The following is a 19619-nucleotide window of genomic DNA, read 5'->3' as shown; positions in this document are numbered from 1 at the left end:
CAGATAATTTGAGAGTGTTTAAGAGATTTTCTCCTATTGAATCATCAAATGTTTAATTTGTAATTTTATTAATGCTTTTGACATATGCTTACTTGATGTGAAACAAAGTATCAAAAGACAAGGAATGATATTTTCTTGATTGCAAGTAGATAAGTGAATAATTGTGTGCTGATAATGATGGGCTGCTATCTTTACCACTGAAAACCATGGGGAGTGTGAAATACCTTTTTTTTATGTGTGTGCTGTAGCAAAATTAAATCTACTGGACAAAATAATAATTAACATATCTTGAAGGCTCTTGGGGTTATATTTAGTTTTTAGCTCACAATAGCTATTTATTTGCAATAATCTATATGCTTTTATAAATTAATATGGCCTTAAACTGAGAAGACCAAAATGTTAATATTTTGAAGTTACTGTGGAGAAGTAAATTCAAGTCAGACTTCACACACTGTAAAATCTGAATACTCAAATGCAAAATTGCCGAAAACAGCATCTCAAGGCTTCAGGACAGTTCATTATGGTAGGCTCTGCTGCCAATGTGATCTTGAAGGCCATAGAAAAAGTGCATTGTGTTATTTTTTTTAAAGATTTTATTTATTTATTTGACAGACAGAAATCACAAGTAGGCAGAGAGGCAGGCAGAGAGAGAGAGAGAGGAGGAAGCAGGCTCCCCACTGAGCACAGAGTCCGATGCGGGGCTCGATCCCAGGACCCTGGGATCATGACCTGAGCCGAAGGCAGAGGCTTTAACCCACTGAGCCACCCAGGCGCCCCCATTGTGTTATATTTTAAGACTGCATCATAATTATGTGCTACTGCTGTGTTTGTGGCTTCCAGAAAAGTTATTAACAGCACTCTGTCAGATAATTAGAAACACAGATCATGCAGATATTTCTTTTAATTTGCTAGAATTCATACCCTAGTATAATTGTTCTATTTTCTTTATATTTGGGGAAGACATTTTTAGTAGAAATTTATATGTCTAACATCTTGTTAGTGAACAAATCTACACATTTACCAAGAGTTTCTCTTCTATCTCTTTCAAGCCTTAGTTGTGAAGAAATGAAAATATAGAGTATATACATATGCATATATACATGAAACACAAACATGTAAGGTATGAATTAGATATATATACAAATACACATTTTACTTAACAAATAGATATACACTATATCTTAAACACACACACACGCACACACACACACACACATACAGAGCGAGAGAGTGAGTGAGAACTCTGTAAGTTATACCATAAATTTTATATAGAAATCCAGATTAATTAACCTTCTTCCATATATTGTTCTTTTGGACATTAAATATACTTGAAGCCTAATAGAGTTGTATGTCCTAGTAGAAAAGTATCTGTGGTTTCCTAAAACCACAGATGTCTGAGGTTTCTGAGTATACAGTATCTCCAAAAAACAATGATTTTCTTGATGGTTTTCGTCTGCTTGGAAACATATCTACTCCTAATGGAGAAGAGCAGTGCCTGTACTCCCTAAGACTGTCCACCTGGTAAGAGAATTATTCTGTCATAAAATGTTCTCACTGCTTTCCTCTTGCTACAGTGACTGCTATCAACATTGCTTACTTTTCGTGTTTGAGATAAGGGTTGGGCATAGGCATATGGGTGGTAAGGGGACCACAGAGATCTTGTGGTATTTTCACTATTCCATGTTCACAATATACCCAACTGAAAATATTTGAAACAAAATGACTAAGTGTGTATCTCCCTCAAGCCCTAGATAACTATGCATTTAAAGATATGACTTAAAACATAGTCAAATATTTACTTAGATGCTAAAAGACAAAGTGTAAATAAATGAATGATACAAGGTTCATTTCCATTTCTGAGGAACATACAGACAACCGCTTTGAGCGTTATAACACTAAAGTGGGGTTTAGGGATATGTTTGGGATTCTTTGATAAATAATCTGATTAGGTCCAAGGAGGTGTGATTTGGAGAAACAAGAAAGTAACTCAACTGATATCTGAAGAAGAGAACAGAGGTTCATTTTTCTTCATCTCTCTTCCCTGGCTTCCTTTGCTTTTTATTTTCAGAAGTGCTATCATTGAAAATGCCTCCAGGGTGTAAAAGGAATAGAGGAAAAGGAAGGGATTGGGTAGAAATTCCAGATACCAGTGAACTTTGAGGCAAAGAGACAGAAAGAACAGATGGAAATACCAAGATACAGAAGGAGGGAAGGAAGTTAACAAAGTTCTTCTCAAATGGTTATTTGTAAGCACTGCTTGTATTTTAAAATAAAAATGTTATATTGTCAAGATTCTATCACTTTTGAAATTCATTCAGTGGCTGTGAATTCAGGGCCTGCTGTGTGTCAGGCTCTGAGGATCCTGTCCTCAGGTCCAGAGAGGCACACAGACTCTATGTCCTTGCTACTCGGTATGCACTCTGTGGACTGCAGCTTTGGCATAACCATGACTCAGAATTTGCATTTTTACAAGATCTCCTTTTAATTCGTATGCACACTGAACATCTGAGAAACACTACTTTAAATATATGACTATAAAAGCTTATGAAACAGACGTGCCTTGACACCATGAGAACACAAAAAGGGGAGCCACTTATTTTGAGGACTAAAGAAAGACTTCATCTGGAAGGTATACATTAGACCTGAAGAATGCACTGGAGTTAATTAAGTGAATGTCTGTGGTGAGGGTAGACAGTGATCTGGGCAGAAGGAATACTCCTAGGTATATAACCGAGAAAACTTAGTTTGGCTGGATGATAAAGAAGCATGCAACAAACAGATGGATGATGGGAGGTAGGGGTGTGAGGTTAGTGAGGACTAATGATTGATGGGTTGACAAACCAACTAAGGATTTGGGGTTATCCTTTGAGTAATGTGGAGTGAGTTACTGATGGTTTTTAAGCATCTGTTTTTCACAACGTGGAGAATAGTTTTGAGACAGGGTAGGTAGCAGCAGAAAGATGCCCTGATCTGGGGCACCTGGGTGGCTCAGTGGGTTAAAACCTCTGCCTTCGGCTCAGGTCATGATCCCAGGGTCCTGGGATCGAGCCCCACATCAGGCTCTCTGCTCAGTGGGGAGCCTGCTTTCTCCTCTCTCTCTGCCTACTTGTGATCTCTGTCTGTCAAATAAATAAATAAAATCTTTAAAAAAAAAAAGAAAGATGCCCTGATCTTAGCACACAGGACACAGTTCTTCAGGCCTGAGGTTGCATAAATTGTATCTTAGCTATTTCTTTGTTTCAGAAATACAGACGATATCAGTGTAGTCGTTAAAGAGTCTTAGATTGTTTTTACTCATTTTCTGTTCTAGAATGGAAATATTTTCTTTTCAACAAAGTAAAAATTGGTAGTTGTGTGATCGTTTTTCTAGTCTCTTTGGACTGGAGAGAGGCCACTATTTGCTCTTTTATGCTCAGCTTCAAGGCAACAAGAGACAAAAGTCATAGCTACCTAGAGGACATAGTGGAGCTTCTAAAAGAATTTAGTTTAATCTTTTAGATTTTAAAATGTTTAATTCTTTGAGATACGTTTCTTACTGATGGAGATCAAAATCTGAGCATCAGAACATCTGCCAGGCTACCTGTTGCATGATCTTCATCATTCTGAGAAGTAAAATAATTTAAAACAATAAGTCTTATGTTTGGGATTGTGAGCACATGAATGTGAGTCTGTATGTGTATGCAGGTGTATTTATCAAAGTGTCACTGGATAACTGAGGACTTGTTGATGGACAAATGAGACGGGAGGGTATGTGTGTGTATAGCAGACTTATCAGTTCTGAGCAGTGATAACATGGTTTCACTATAGAGCTTTATAACTATGAAGATTTCTATACTTGAACTGAACTCAGAATAAAATGAAATAAAATAATACTTAAGATCATTTTCCATACAATTTTCAGAATATCTTATGCAATCCCTGTTGCAAACCTTTAAACTCAGCCTGAATCATTTACACACACATACTTCCTGGAGCATAAAGTTGTCACAAACTCTAAGAGCTATTTAAAGCCTGTGCTGAGACAAGTGAGCACTACTACCAATACTCAGACGCACCCCAAATTTCAATAACTTTTATTTCAAACTAGATTTGAATTTCTAGGAAAGTGCCTTGTTTTTGTACCTTAGTCCTTTCCCTATTACTTCTTTTGTGACCTGTTGGATCTCTAATACCAGTTCACACTTATCAACTTATATTTTAGACAAGAAAACTCAGGCTCTATTCAGGCTTCATGGAGCCCAACCACCATAGGGAGCAAGTGAGTCAAGGCAGTGATAATATCTCCATGTTCCATACAAATGGGAAATATGAGGAAATGTTTCTTACATTTTAGTTATCCTGATTTTTCCTATGAGGGCAATGATGTACAAATTCTTTACTTGTTTCATTATAAAAGACTATTTTTTTAAGAGTAGTTTAAAGTTCACAATGAAGCTGAGGGGAAGGTACAGAGATTTCCTATATCTCCCTCCTCCCCCATATGTACAGATTCCCCCATCATGAACATCCCCCACAAGAGTTGCACACTTCTTATGGCTGATGAATCTAAATTGGCACATCACAATCACCCGAAGTCCATAGTGTATCTTAGGGTTCACTCGGTGTTATACATTCTGAGTTTGGGCAAATATATGACATAGTATTGTACAGAATGTATGTACTGCCCTAAAACTCCTGTGCTCTGTTTATTCATCTCATTCCCCCACCCTTAATCCTGGCAACTACTGTTTTTTTTTTCTGTCTCCATAGTTTGCTTTTTGCAAAGTGTCATATAGATGGAATCATACAGTATGTATCCTTTTCAGACTGGCTTCTTTCACTTACTAATGTGCATTTAATTTTCCTCCATGTCTTTTTGTGGCTTGATAGCTCATTTCTTTCCAGAACTGAGTAATATTCCATTGTCTGATTGTACCACAGTTTATTTATGCATTCATCTACTGAAGGATGTCTCCGTTGCTTCTGATTTTTGGCAATTATGAATAAGGCTGGTATAAGATCTGTGTGTATCTGTGTGTAGGTTTTTATATGGACAAGTTTTCAATTCCTCTGGGTAAATACCAAGGAGAACAATTTCTGGATCATATGATAAGAATATGTTTAGTTTTGTAAGAAACCATCACTACTAGGTATTTATCCTAAAGACACAGATGTAGTGAAAAGAAGGGGCACATGTACCCCAATGTTCATAGCAGCAATGTCCATAATAGCCAAATTGTGGAAGGAGTCGAAATGCTCTTCAACAGACGAATGGATAAAGATGTGGTACCTATATACAACGGAATATTACTCAGACATCAGAAATGATGAATATCCACCATTTGCATCAGCACGGATGAACTGGAAGGGATTATGTTAAGTGAAGTCAAGCAGAGAAAGACAATTATGTGCAACATAAGCAATAGCATGGAGAATCATAGTGGAAGGGAAGGAAATCCAAAAAGGGGGACTTCAGAGAGGGAGGTGAAACATGAGAGACTATGAACCATGGGAAATAATCTGTGGGTTTCAAAGTGGAGGGGGATAAGCAGAGGGGGTTCCAGGGTGATGGGTATCAAGGAGGGAACATGCTACGGTGACGACTGCGTGTTATACTTAACTAATGAATCATTGAACACTACATCAAAAACTATGTACTATACAGTGGCTAACTGAACATAATTTTTAAAAAAAGAAAGAAAAAGAAACCTTCAGTTGTCTTCCAAAGTGGCTCTACCATTTTGCACCTGATCCTACCAGCAATCAATGAGAGTTCTAGTGCCTCCACACCCTTGCCAGCACTTGGTGTTAGTGTTCTGGATTTTGGCCATTCTGATAAATATGTAGTGGTATCTCACTGTCCTTTTTAATTTGCATTTCCTTGATGACTTTTAGGTGGTGTATCTTTTCATATGCTTATTTGTCATCTGTACATCTTCTCTGGTAAAGTGTCTATTAAAATCTTGGGTCCATTTTTTTTAAAGATTTTATTTATTTTTTGACAGAGAGAGAGAGAGATCACAAGTAGGCAGAGAGGCAGGCAGAGAGGAGGGGGAAGCAGGCTCCCTGCTGAGCTAGAGAGTCTGATGTGGGACTCGATCCCAGGACCCTGAGATCATGACCTGAGCCGAAGGCAGTGGCTTAACCCACTGAGCTCACCCAGGCCCTCTTGGGTCCATTTTTAACCAGGTTGTTTATCTTCTTACTGTTGAATTTAAGGAGTTCTTTGTATATTTTGGATAACATTTCTTTATTAGATATGTCTTTTGCAAATATTTCCCTGGTTTGTGACTTGTCTTCTTATTCTCTTAACATTATTCTTCTCAGAGGAGAATTTTTATTTTAATGATGTCTAGCTTATAAATTCTTTCTTTTCAAGGATCACACCTCTGGTGTTTTTAGCTGAAAGATCATCACCAAATCCAAGGTCATCTAGATTTTCTCCAATGTTATGCTCTAGGATTTTTACAGTTTTACATTTTACATATATGCTTGTGATACTTCTTAAGTTAATTTTTCTGAAGGATTTAAGGTCTGTGTCTAGATTCATCTTTGCCTGTGGATGTCTAGTTGTTCCTGGATCATAGTTGAAAGGACTAACTTTATTCCATTGTATTGTTTTTGTTCCTTTGTCAAAGATCAGTTGACTCTATCTATCTGGGTCTATTTCTGGGATCTCTATTCTGTTCCATTCATCTATTTATCTGTTTTTTTTACCAATACCACAATGTCTTAATTACTGTAGTTTATAATAAGTATTGAAGTCCTGTATTATCAGTCCTTTAGTTTTGTTCTTCCTCTTCAATATTATGTTGGCTCTTTTAATCCTATTTTTTTAAGTTTCCCAAAACCCAGTTGTCAAAGATGCCATCCTATCCTTTTATATCAAATACAAATTTTATTTTAGGAACTCAGAGAAGCTTAAAGATAGACACAAAAGAGTTTTCCCAATTGATGTTTTTACAAAATGACATGTGAATTCAATTCTGAGTAAATTAATGCTCCTAGTTCTCTGCAGTTTTTTTCTCTGTTGTTTTATTTAGATTAAACTGCTAGAAGAGTATGGTGGGACAAAGAATATACACACATATATAATCAGTCTTAATGCTGGAGCACAAAAAGTCATACTGAGATACTGAATTTGGCTATTCATTTTGAGTTTTTAAGAAAGAGAGCATGGTTGCACTGTCATCTCAATTATTATGTTCAATAACTATAGCTAACATATAAAAATCATGGCTAGGTAGGTTTTTAAAATACCTTACATGTATTAATTGATTTGATCTTCACAATGATCCTATGATAAAGATACGATTGCCCTCACTTTTCAGATTAAGAAACAAAGTCACAGCGTAGTTAAATAATTTATCCAAGGTTAAATAGCTATTAGGTAGCAGAGCTATTATTGATAAGCCTTGAAAATGTGAGTGATTCAGAGTGGAAAGGTTTAGGAGATTTTTAAAATCAAGGAGGTCTGGGCTCAAAACTGGGCTTTAAGGATTTAAGTACAAACTCTTAGGCATAGTGATTAAATTCTGTTAACTTCAGTTTGTTCACCCATAAAGTAGAAACCATATCCCCCACTAATATATTCCTGGAAAGATGGAAAGAGGTAAGGATGTGAATGTGCTTACTATTGGTCCAGAGGCACAGAACGGATTCAAGGGAGGTTAACTGTTTTTATTATCACATTACATTTCCAATAAAATCTCTGTTGGTTGTAGCAATCAGCATTGCTACAATAAACTATGCTGTCTAGCTGAACTTCAATTCTTTACATGTTAAATAGATAATAATATTTTCCTTAAAAATTTCAACCATGTGTTATGTACACTCTGGCTCATTAGACTGAATGTACTGAATCACAAGGTAATCATTAGGAAAAACAATGGTGGTTATAAACAGTAGAAATAAATGTAAACATAGCTGGTTAAGGGAAGGAGAGGCAAAAGCCTGTTGGATTCAGCAATTGTCATTAGCTCTAGAAGGCTAAATTGTACTAGTGGGAATGGCTGAGTATAACTTAGGGATGCTCTTAAAGACTAAAGTAGCAGGCATTTTCCACCTACTGCTCATACCTTAAGGACTGCCATACTCTCATTCATGGCAGAATGAAGCCTGGAAACCTGGGCCTATAAAGATGACAATATTCAGTTGATCCATTCCCACACAAAAAGAAAGCACACAAAGCAGTGGGCTTCCCTTCTACCCTGACTGGTTGAGTTTTTTGGTTCTTACTCTCTGCATCCAGAACCTTCCTATTAACTGCCATTTTCTTTTGTACAGTTCCACTGGCTGCTGCTATTGCCAGTGCACCACAGCCAAACTCAGATTTTTTTTTCTGTTTTTCTATGTTCTTCTTTCTTCTGTGTACCACCACATCTCTCATGTGTATTTGTTGAGTCAATTATTTTTGGAAAGTGGAAATTCACTGTATGTCCCCTCTCCCTTGTTCTAGCAGTTTTAAGCCCTCTCTCTCTCTCTGGGTTAAAGGAACAGTTTGAAAGAATGAAAAGAGGTTGGGCCAGGTACTTGGAGACATGGGTTTTATGCCTCACAGCCCCAGTTGTATGTCTTATTAGCTGTGTGACAAAGTTATTTACCCTCTGAGGAGTTTAAATTCCTTGTATATAAAAGGGGAGAATAATTGTACCTGTATCATTGGATGGTTCTGAACATTATTTAAATGAGTTAATAGATGTAAGCTGTTTGGAATATGGCTTGGCACTCAGAAAGCTGCTATTATTATTATTAGTGTAATCTTTCTTCAAAATCTTCACATCCTGACTAAATGAAACTCTTCTCATAAACACCTCACCCATTATGAGTCCTCACTGTTTTTTTTTATTCCCACAGCACTGACAATGTTGAACTTCACCCAAGCCCTATGATCCTAGAAAACAGCAAAGTTTAAGAAATTTCCCCCTCTTTTATTGTTCCAGGCAACAGCTTACTGTAAAAATCCACCCTGCTCCTTATAATTTAGATAAAACTCATGGATGCTCCTTGGTTTACCTATGACGAGGCCAGGTGTAGACCCTCCAAATTCCTATATTTGCTTCATAAATGACTAGCTAAACTGCTATCCTCACTGATCAACCAGAACAAAATGCTTATTAGCCATAATTTGGATAAGATTCTCTTCCTCCTTCAGATCCCCAACTTCAACATACTCTCATCTTGAGCCAGCATAGAGCTGTTCTTTAATAGGCCTTCCACAGAAGGGCTGGCCTCAGGATAGAACTTTCTCTGATGTGCTGTCCCATAATGCCAGTCCTGTTCACTATGTCTCCACACCCTGTTCTTGCTAGCTTTGTTTTCTTCTCCCTATAAAAGAAAAACTCTTTTTGCATAAATCCTGAGATGTTTGCAGATCTTATACTCAGAATGGTCTTCCTGTTGCAAATTCTTCCTCATATTGCAATAGTCTCCCTCTTTGCAATAACCCATCTAAATAAAGTCCTTAAAAGTTTAGTTTAAAAAAAAAAAAACTTTTTGACACCTCCATGTCCAAATTCCTGCTCTCCTTGAAAGAGGACTTCAAATTCCATGTGTGCCAGAAACTTTCCATGTTGGTGGAAAATTTACTCCCTCCATTTGTGATCCATCTTTTACACTGAACTTTTTATTTTGCATCCTATTATGTGAATAATTTATCTCTTCTGCTCAATAATAACTGCCCCAGGAGATCTCTACTTAATTCATTCTTTGATTTATCACAGTGCTTAGCACCTTACACAAATAAGAACTTGGTTTTTTTATAAAGTGAATGAAGAATGGACTTAGTACATCTACAGAATCTCTCAAATGGCAATAGATGGTAAAATGCAGCCAACAAACAAGTGGCCCTAAGCTACTATGTCATCTATAATACAGCTGAAATCAGGTATTATATACAAAGTGTTAGGAATGATGTATGCAGTAGGCATTCAAGGCATGCTAGTTTTCATCATTATCATTATCACATCATCATCATCATAATCATTACAATCCTCTTTTATTTTCATCTGCATTAAAGAGATGTTCTCTTAATAGAGAGCATCCAACTTACATGATTACTATGGCTGAAACTGTCCAGGGAATATTAATTGCTTTTTTCTTTCTTATATAATATTTTTTGAAATATAATTTTACTATGGTTTGTATCACAGTAAAGAAAACTGACTGTGGCAGTTCTGGTTTCAAACAACCCCTTGATACAAAGATAGACATGTAGCTAATGTATATTGTTGCTTTAGACATGTAGCTAATGTATATTGTTGCTTTTTCATTTTGGTGTTCCTTTATATGCCAGAGGGAGGAAACAAGATTTTCTTGAGATTCTATTACATGCTATGTCCTGTACCGGGAGCCTAAATATAATTCCACTCTCATTACAATTTGATGTGAGCCAAGAAAAGTCACCCTGAGAAGTTAACTTGGCCATGGTATCATTTTAGGGTAAAAAAAATCCTGGTTTAGATTAGTACCTGCACATTTAATAAGCATTTCTTGAAATAATGGATAATGGTTTATTGGCTTTTGGAGAGTCTGCTCTTTCAAGAAGAGCTGGCTGCCCTCTCCCACACTATGAAGAGATATGCCATTCAGAAAACTTGCTCAAATCAGAAAAGTGTTCAGTTTTAATATTTTATTGCATTAGAAAATTTTAGCCCTAGAAGGAGCCACAGGGTTCCCTGGGATACAAGTTAGTGTTAGGACATTTGTTTAATCCAGGTTGGAAAAAGAACCAAAACTTGAAGTCATCTCACTATAATCCATACTCTCTACTATATGACACTTTCTCACAAAAGTTATAAAATCCTTTCCTTATCATTTTCTGGACATTAGTTTTTTCAAGTACTGTACCATTACAGATAATACTGCAGAGACAGCTTAATAATAATTGCTTTCCTACCTCCCTCTCTCTCTCTCTCTAAGATTAATGCTTAGAAAACAATTCCTCCTAAAAGAGACCAAGGACAGTTTTCCTTTTCATATTTGTCTCTCCCCTTTCTGCCTCCTTTGACTTTCTTATCTATCATCTATCTACATTTATCTATCTATCTATCTATCTATCTATAATTCTTTTCTTTTTGGGGTGTGTGTGTGTGTCTTCGTTTAGTGTTAGTCTTCCAAGTTGTCTTGGTATTCTATTTTTTCACATTGTAATACTTTGCAAACATTCCAATTTTAAAATACTCTGCTATGTGTTTTGTAGATGAATTACCACACTCTTATGTTTATAAGAATATTATCAGCAACAGCTAAATTATAGAAAGATCCAAATGTCTATCAACTCATAAATGGATCAAGAAGTTATGATATATAATATACAATGGATTGTTACTTAGCCATGAAAAAGAATGAAACTTGCCACTTACACGACATGGATAGAGATAGAGAGTGTTATGCTAAGTGAAATAAGTCAGTCAGAGAAAGACAAATACTATACAATTTCACTTATATGTGGAATTTAAGAAACAAAACATGAGCATGGTGGGGTGAAGAGAGAAGGAAAGCATAAAACAGACCCTTAACTATGAGAACAAACTGAGGGTTGCTGGAGGGGAGGCAGACAGATGGGCTAAATGGATGATGGGTATTAAGAAGGGCACTTGTTATGATGAATACCGGATATTGTATTGAAGTGATGAATCACTAAATTCTGCTCTGAAACTAATATTACATTGTATGTTAACTAACCAGAATTTAAATAAAAACTTGAAATTTAAGAAAATTTTAAAAAATTAAATTTAAATTTAAATTTAAATGTTTAAAAATTTAAAAAAAATATAAACGAATTACCAGACTATACAAACTTTTAAAAACACTTCAGTTGACCCTATATAAGGAAAATTATGTTGTGCTGACTTTAAAATAATGTCATTTGAATTACTGTGAAGAAATAACAGTTATTACAGCTCATTAGGATTATTATACATTAATTTTAGAATAATCAATTTACAAAGAATTTTAAACAAAATGGTTAATTTTAAATTATTTTATGCATAAGCTGAAAGCCCTAAAATAATTACTTATATAACAGGTTTACGATTAAGACTAAAATGACATTTAGCTGAGTTATTTATAATAGAATACATTCCTACAATACATACCCAATTTAACTTTTGTTTATTCAACATTTCAAATTATTAATCATCTTCTATGTGCTAAATAATGCAGAATTACTGATAAAATCAAAATACACAAAATGATGTCTTACTTCAAGTAAGTTAGAAGCCACTGAAAAAGAATGTCAATAAATCCCAATAGCCAAATAAGCACAGAAAAAACAATGCTAGAAGCAATGTGACCTCTAAGGAAGAAGGGACTTCTCTGATCCAGGAGGAAAGGACTGAAGGTTGACAGGTGGAGATGGGGTTTTGAGCTGCATCTTGAAAGACAGGTAGACTGAATAGGCAGAGATTTGGTGGGTTTGTAAAGCAGAGGAGTAAGGGGGAAGTATACGAAGAAGTATTCTGACAGAAAAGTGGGAGGTGTCTAGCTTAGCAGTTTCCCTTTGAGGTCTTTTATGACTTGACTGTAAACATCTCTTTTACTCAGATGACTCTGCATCAGCAAAATGTGCCCAACTTTGTTACTTAGAATAAGACTAGCTGCTATAAAAATAAACCTCATGATTTCAGTGGTTTAACTTAACAGGACAGTCACTTCTCACTCCCAGAAGCATGCAATGAGTGTCCTTCTGGTCAGTAATCAGCTTTCCCCCATGAAGTGATTTAGAGACCAGAGCTCTTTCTCTCCACTGGAGCCTAAGTATTCTCTGCCTCTAAGCAATTACTGGGGGAAGAATAGGAGAAAGAATACTCATTTCCTCATTATTTTGGCTCAGAAGTGACATTTCCTTCTTTTCCTTGCATTTATTGGTGAGAACTAGTCATGTGGCTCTATCAGAAGCAATAGGGGTTAGGAGATACACAGCTGACCTTTGAATAACACAGGTTTGTACTGTACATGTCTACTTACACACACAGTTTTTACAGTAAAGTACTATAAGTATACTTTTTCTCCCTTTTGATTTTCTTAATATTTTTTTCTCAAGCTTATCGTATTGTAAGAATATAGTATGTAATACATATAGCATACAAAATACATGCTAATTGACACTTTATGTTACTGGTAAGGCTTTTTGGTCAACAGTTACTGGTTAAGTTTCTGGGAAGTCAAAAATTACCTGCAAATTTTTGACTGTACAGGAGGTCAACTTACCGAATGGAAGAAGATATCTGCAAATCATATATCTGATAAGGAGTTAATATTCAAGATACATAAAGAACTTACACAACTCAACACCAAAAATACAAATAATTCAGTTAAAAATGGGCAGAGGACCTGACTAGACATTTTTTCCAAAGAAGACATAAAGAAGGCCAAAGATACATGAGAAGATTCTCAACATCACCAGTTCAACAGAAACACAAATCAAACCACAATGAGATATCACCTTACACTCGTCAGAATAGTTAAAATCAAAAACATGCATACACAAAAACTGCAACAAAACAAGTGTTGGTGAGAATGTGCAAAAGGGAAACCTCACACACATAAATCAGTGTAGCCATTGTGGAACGTAGTATGGAGGTTAATTATCTTAAAAAATTAAGAAGATAATTGCCATATGATGCAGTAATTCCACTATTGGATATTTACCTAAACAAAACAAAAACACTAATTCAACACTAATTCAAAAAGATATACATATCTCTATGATTACTGAAGCATTATTTACAATAGCCAAGCTGTGGAAGCAGCCCAAGTGTTCATCTAAAGATGAATGGATAAAACAGATGTAGTATACATATATGATGGGATAGTACTCATCCATAAACAGAATGAAATCTTGTCTTTGAAACAATGTGGATAGATCTACAGAGTATAATGCTAAGTGAAATAAGTTAGAGAAAGACAAATACCATATAACTCAATTCATGTGAAAGTTAAGAAAAAAAAGAAAGAAAACAAGAGATGAACAAAAAAGCCAAACTCATAAATATAGAGAATAAATGTGTGGTTGCCAGAGAGGAGATGGGTGGGGATGGATAAAACAAATGAAGGGGATTAAGAGCACACTTATCATGATGAACAGTGAGTAATGCATAGAAGTGTTGAATCATATATTGTACACCTGAAACAAATATAACTCTGTACATTAATATATTTTAAAAAAAAAGAAAGCAGTAAAAAGGAAATCCTTGACTCCAGGCTGTTTTTACCAAAGAAATACAATTAAAAAAACTCCACAAACATTTCAGGCAAATTTGTGACTATGCAGGAGGTTGGCCCCCCTAAAGCCTGCGTTGTTTAAGAAGTAACTATAGTTCTGGGCTGAGCAGCTGCCGCCCAGCAAAAGCTCTATATTACACTAAGGAAAGAAGAGTCTACTCTGCCACACCCACCCTTTAGTGAACTGTGTGGCAAAGTACAGAAAGTACAGAAACACATATATGAAAACATATTTGCGATTCCAATTAAAGGTACAGTTGACATGTTGATATCACAGAGCTTCACCTATATTGATAACTATGATTCCAAGAGCTGCAGTGAAGTAGAAACCTTAACTACAACTAGAGGGGAAGTGCTGATATACTCTGTCATTATCCTCTAGGACTCTGGTTATACACCAGAAAAAAACACAAATCAAAAATAAATTGCCAGACTGGGTGTGGTGCAAAAACAATGAACACCGTTATGCTGAAAAGAAATAAAAAAAATAAATAAATTGCCAGATTAAATTTGACTTTATCAATGCCCAGAGTTATTTGAGAAACTGGGGGTTCCTGGGGGGAGGTGGGATTGGGAGAGGGGGAGCGGGCTATGGACATTGGGGAGGGGAGGCGAACCATAAGAGACTATGGACTCTGAAAAACAACCTGAGGGTTTTGAAGGGTCAGGGGTGGGAGGTTGGGGGAACAGGTGGTGGGTAATGGGGAGGGCACGTTTTGCATGGAGCACTGGGTGTTGTGCAAAAAGAATGAATACTGTTACGCTGAAAAAATAAATAAAATGGAAAAAAAAAATAAATCAGACCAAGAAAAAAAAAAAAGAATAATGTCATTTATAGATGTTTCTAAATTAAACAAATGACAAAAACATGTCAATGTTAGGATTCTTATGAATTGGAAATGTAGGGTCAAAGTTGAACTCTCGAGGTAGGAAAATTCTGCCAAAACAAATTTGTATTCTGGAATTTAACTATATTTCACACGTAAAAATGGTCTCTCTGGCTTTTATTTCTCTTGAAAATCACCTTTTCTTAACATCTTTGTTATCCTTAAAGCATTTTGTCCTTTGTACACCTCACACTTACACCTTGCCCCTGAATAATCCCATTCATTATTATGGGTTCAAGTAGCACCTGTGTGCAGATTAATCTCAAATTCTTTAACATCTTCAGGCCTATTTTTCCAATCACATCCTGAAACCCTCCAACAGAAAAAGCCAACATTATCAAAACTTTTTTTAAAATATTTTATTTATTTGACAGAGAGAAATCACAACTAGGCAGAGAGGCAGGCAGAGAGAGAGAAGGAAGCAGGCTCCCTGCGGAGCAGAGAGCCCGATGTGGAGCTCAATCCCAGGACCCTGGGACCATGACCCGAGCCGAAGGCAGAGGCTTTAACCCACTGAGCCACCCAGGTGCCCCAACATTATCAAAACTTAAATGCCACTTCCTGGGCATACAATATAGTAGCCCACCTAAAATCCATTCCCCAACTCCCGCTTCCTAGCCATCTTTGCTGTCTTGATATTGTTTACCCTACTTCAGGTCCTCATGTGCTTCATGGGGAGGCTGAGGGCCTTTTAAGTCACAAGGTTGATCATGAATTGTCAAAGCCAGTTATATTGATGGTGCATGGTTTATTCATGGGCAATTTTAAACAATGGGATGGTGGTTGAAAGTCTGCTCTGAGAACTTCTGGGAAAACTGCCTTTGCTCTTGTTTAGGGAATACAATACGAGCCAATTCTTTTTCTCTTTATAAACATAGGGGTCTTCACATGATGCCATCTTGGAAGCAAGCCTAAGAGATCAAGTCATTTGCTGAGAACAGCAGAGTAAAGGCAAAACTGAAAAAAAAATGTCCTTGATAATGTCATGGTAACTGCTGAATTACCCATCCCTCGTCTTATCTACTTCTGGAATTCTTGTTAGAAAACACATTATGGGTCTTTGTTACTTAAGTCATTACTTACTTGGACTAAAACAAAGAAAAGACAACTAATACACTCTTCAAAGAGGTTCATCTTGAAGTACCTCAAAATTCAAATCCAAACAAAAACTGGGCCCCATTCCATGAATACTCCCATGTAACTAATCATCTCATTATTTTGTCCCATTATCTTTGTATATCTCAAATCTGTTACCTCTTCTTCAAACTTGCTGTCTTATCTTTGCTTCAGCCTCTTGTTGTCTGCCGTGAAAAGCAGTGACACATTATTTGGGGTAAAGCACCTCTTTACTCTGTTATTTGCAATCTATGCTTTGAATAGTACCCATGTAGAAATTATCTATAACTTCTTCACTTCATTTAAAATAATAAATGTAAATCTTACAACTATAGAGCACATACATTTATACATTTATAAGTAGCTTACATAAGTATACAAGTGTTGCTCTAAATATAATTTTTTATCTTACAAAATGTTTATCGAATGATTTTGTTGAATAAAAAAAGTTAAAAAAAGGCAGGTCAGCACCATTGAGTTTATTTAAATCATGGAGAAATTAGATTAATATAAAAGATCTAATTATATACCCTAAGTAGAAAACATCATCAAAATCCTTGAGGAGAACACAGGCAGCAACCTCTTCCCCCTCAGCCGCAGCAACATCTTCCTAGGAACATCGGCAAAGGCAAGGGAAGCAAGGGCAAAAATGAACTATTGGGATTTCATCAAGATCAAAAGCTTTTGCACAACAAAGGAAACAGTCAACAAAACCAAAAGACAACTGACAGAATGGGAGAAGATATTTGCAAACGACATATCAGATAAAGGGCTAGTATCCAAAATCTATAAGGAACTTAGCAAACTCAACACCCAAAGAACAAACAATCCAATCAAGAAATGGGCAGAGGACATGAACAGACATTTCTGCAAAGAAGACATCCAGATGGCCAACAGACACATGAAAAAGTGCTCCACGTCACTCGGCATCAGGGAAATACAAATCAAAACCACAATGAGATATCACCTCACACCAGTCAGAATGGCTAAAATTAACAAGTCAGGAAATGACAGATGCTGGCGAGGATGCGGAGAAAGGGGAACCCTCCTCCACTGTTGGTGGGAATGCAAGCTGGTGCAACCACTCTGGAAAACAGCATGGAGGTTCCTCAAAATGTTGAAAATAGAACTACCCTATGACCCAGCAATTGCACTCCTGGGTATTTACCCTAAAGATACAAACATAGTGATCCAAAGGGGCACGTGTACCCGAATGTTTATAGCAGCAATGTCTACAATAGCCAAACTATGGAAAGAACCTAGATGTCCATCAACAGATGAATGGATAAAGAAGATGTGGTATATATACACAATGGAATACTATGCAGCCATCAAAAGAAATGAAATCTTGCCATTTGCAACAACGTGGATGGAACTAGAAGGTATCATGCTTAGTGAAATAAGTCAATCAGAGAAAGACAACTATCATATGATCTCCCTGATATGAGGACATGGAGATGCAACATGGGAGGTTAGGGGGATAGGAGAAGAATAAATGAAACAAGATGGGATTGGGAGGGAGACAAACCATAAATGATTCTTAATCTCACAAAACAAACTGGGGGTTGCTGGGGCGAGGTGGGGTTGGGAGAGGGGGAGGGGGTATGGACATTGGGGAGGGTATGTGCTATCATGAGTGCTGTGAAGTGTGTAAACCTGGTGATTCACAGACCTGTACCCCTGGGGATAAAAATACATTATATGTTTATAAAAAAAAAAAAAAGGATGAATACCCAACTTTTGTAGCAACATGGATGGGACTGGAAGTGATTATGCTGAGTGAAATAAGTCAAGCAGAGAGAGTCAAGTATCATATGGTTTCACTTATTTGTGGAGCATAACAAATGACATGGAGGACATTGGGAGATGGAGAGGAGAAGGAAGTTGAGGGAAATTGGAAGGGGAGGCGAACCATAAGAGACTATGGACTCTGAAAGACAACCTGAGGGTTTTGAAGGGGCGGGGGTGGGAGGTTGGGGGAAACAGGTGGTGGGTAATAGGGAGGGCACATATTACATGGAGCACTGGGTGTTGTGCAAAACAATGAATACTGTTACGCTGAAAAAATAATTAAAATCAAAAAATTAAAAATAAACTATTTCATTATATTTGTACTAAGCTATTTTGCTTTAATCTAATTTTAGCAATGTCATAGCCAACCAGTAAATAGTAAATAGCCTACTACCTCTTTGCTGCCCCCATAACATATTGTTTTCACATTAATGGATATTTTTTACATCTCTGCTACTTCACTCCTTTCATGTTTGGTGTTGACATGTGTTACTGGTTTCATTATTCTGAAAGGGTTATATGATTAACTAGCTAAATAGCACCATAGCAACAATATCTAAGTAGAAACATTCTGTTTTCAGGTTATATTTTTAATCGGGGACTCATAAGAGTTGATGCATAGAAGAAACATGACATGTTTGTGACATTCAGAAGCCACGATTTCCCTTTAAAAAGTTTGAAATGCATTTTTGCTTTTTTTTTTTAAAAAAAGGACATATGTTTCAGTGTCATTCTTTCATCCTTAATTTGACAGAGTAAACCTCAATTTTAAAAAAAGCTCAGCATGTGCTTTGTGATGATAAGTGATATATTGAAAACCTAACATTTTAAATAAATATTAGAAATCACAACACTTAGAAGTCAGGGCATAGAGATAGCAGCATTTATATTCATGTTTAGAGTATGTGTCATAGTTTAATGAATAAAGCAAATGTGTCCTTCAAAGGATGGCAGTGTAGAAACAGCATAATTTTCTAATGGAACATCAATAATAAGTCCTTTTAAAAGTTCCAAATTTTCTGTTGGCACCATAGCATAGCAGTGACTATACTTCTATATTTAAAATAATACCTCATAAGTGTTAATTTGTATTTTTTTCTTCCTTAATAAACACATTGTATAGTATCATTTGAAATAAAGTCTATGATATTCATAATGAATCTTTGATACTATTTATATTCCAATAAGTCCTGGTTGATATATTGGAGTATAGCCCTATCCTAACCCAACAGATGATTAAGAAATAAATAATGAGATCTTCGAGTTAAGGCATAGAGTAAGCTCTTCCTTTATATCTTACATAGAATTCATAAAATGTCTTTAATTTGCATATTCATGTTGAACTGTCCATTTATAATTCACTGGATTTTTTAGGTCGTCCAGATGGAACAACAGATGCTAACATAATGACTAAAAGCTTTGGTCAAGCATTTTAAGAAATGAAAACACTAATTCTTCTTATGCAAAAGCCATATATTTTGACATGAATAAAACTAACTCTATTTCCATGCAGCTTTTTCATAGGTAGTTTTAAAAAATTCTTCTAAACATGTTATTATACAGTGTTTGCATCAATTGGAAGTACTTTGCAAGAGTTACCTCTTGATTTTATCAAATAAG

At 36.1% G+C, this 19619-nt stretch overlaps 1 protein-coding gene and 2 non-coding genes across 3 annotated transcripts in view; 2 read left to right on the top strand and 1 right to left on the bottom strand.

The window, feature by feature from the left end:
• Positions 1-19619, bottom strand: part of IL1RAPL1 (interleukin 1 receptor accessory protein like 1) — a 1490530-nt gene that overhangs the window by 574714 nt on the left and 896197 nt on the right. The window lies entirely within an intron of this gene.
• Positions 3531-3608, top strand: LOC123935722. Its single transcript, XR_006816995.1, has one exon. It is a non-coding gene; the product is annotated as a small nucleolar RNA U2-19 (small nucleolar RNA).
• Positions 3780-3849, top strand: LOC123935721. Its single transcript, XR_006816994.1, has one exon. It is a non-coding gene; the product is annotated as a small nucleolar RNA U2-30 (small nucleolar RNA).

Source organism: Meles meles, chromosome X (assembly GCF_922984935.1).
Source record: "Meles meles chromosome X, mMelMel3.1 paternal haplotype, whole genome shotgun sequence".
In the NCBI taxonomy this organism is placed as follows: Eukaryota; Metazoa; Chordata; class Mammalia; order Carnivora; family Mustelidae; genus Meles; species Meles meles.
Note: the sequence above shows the minus strand (reverse complement) of the source record. Positions and strands in the feature narration are given on the sequence as shown.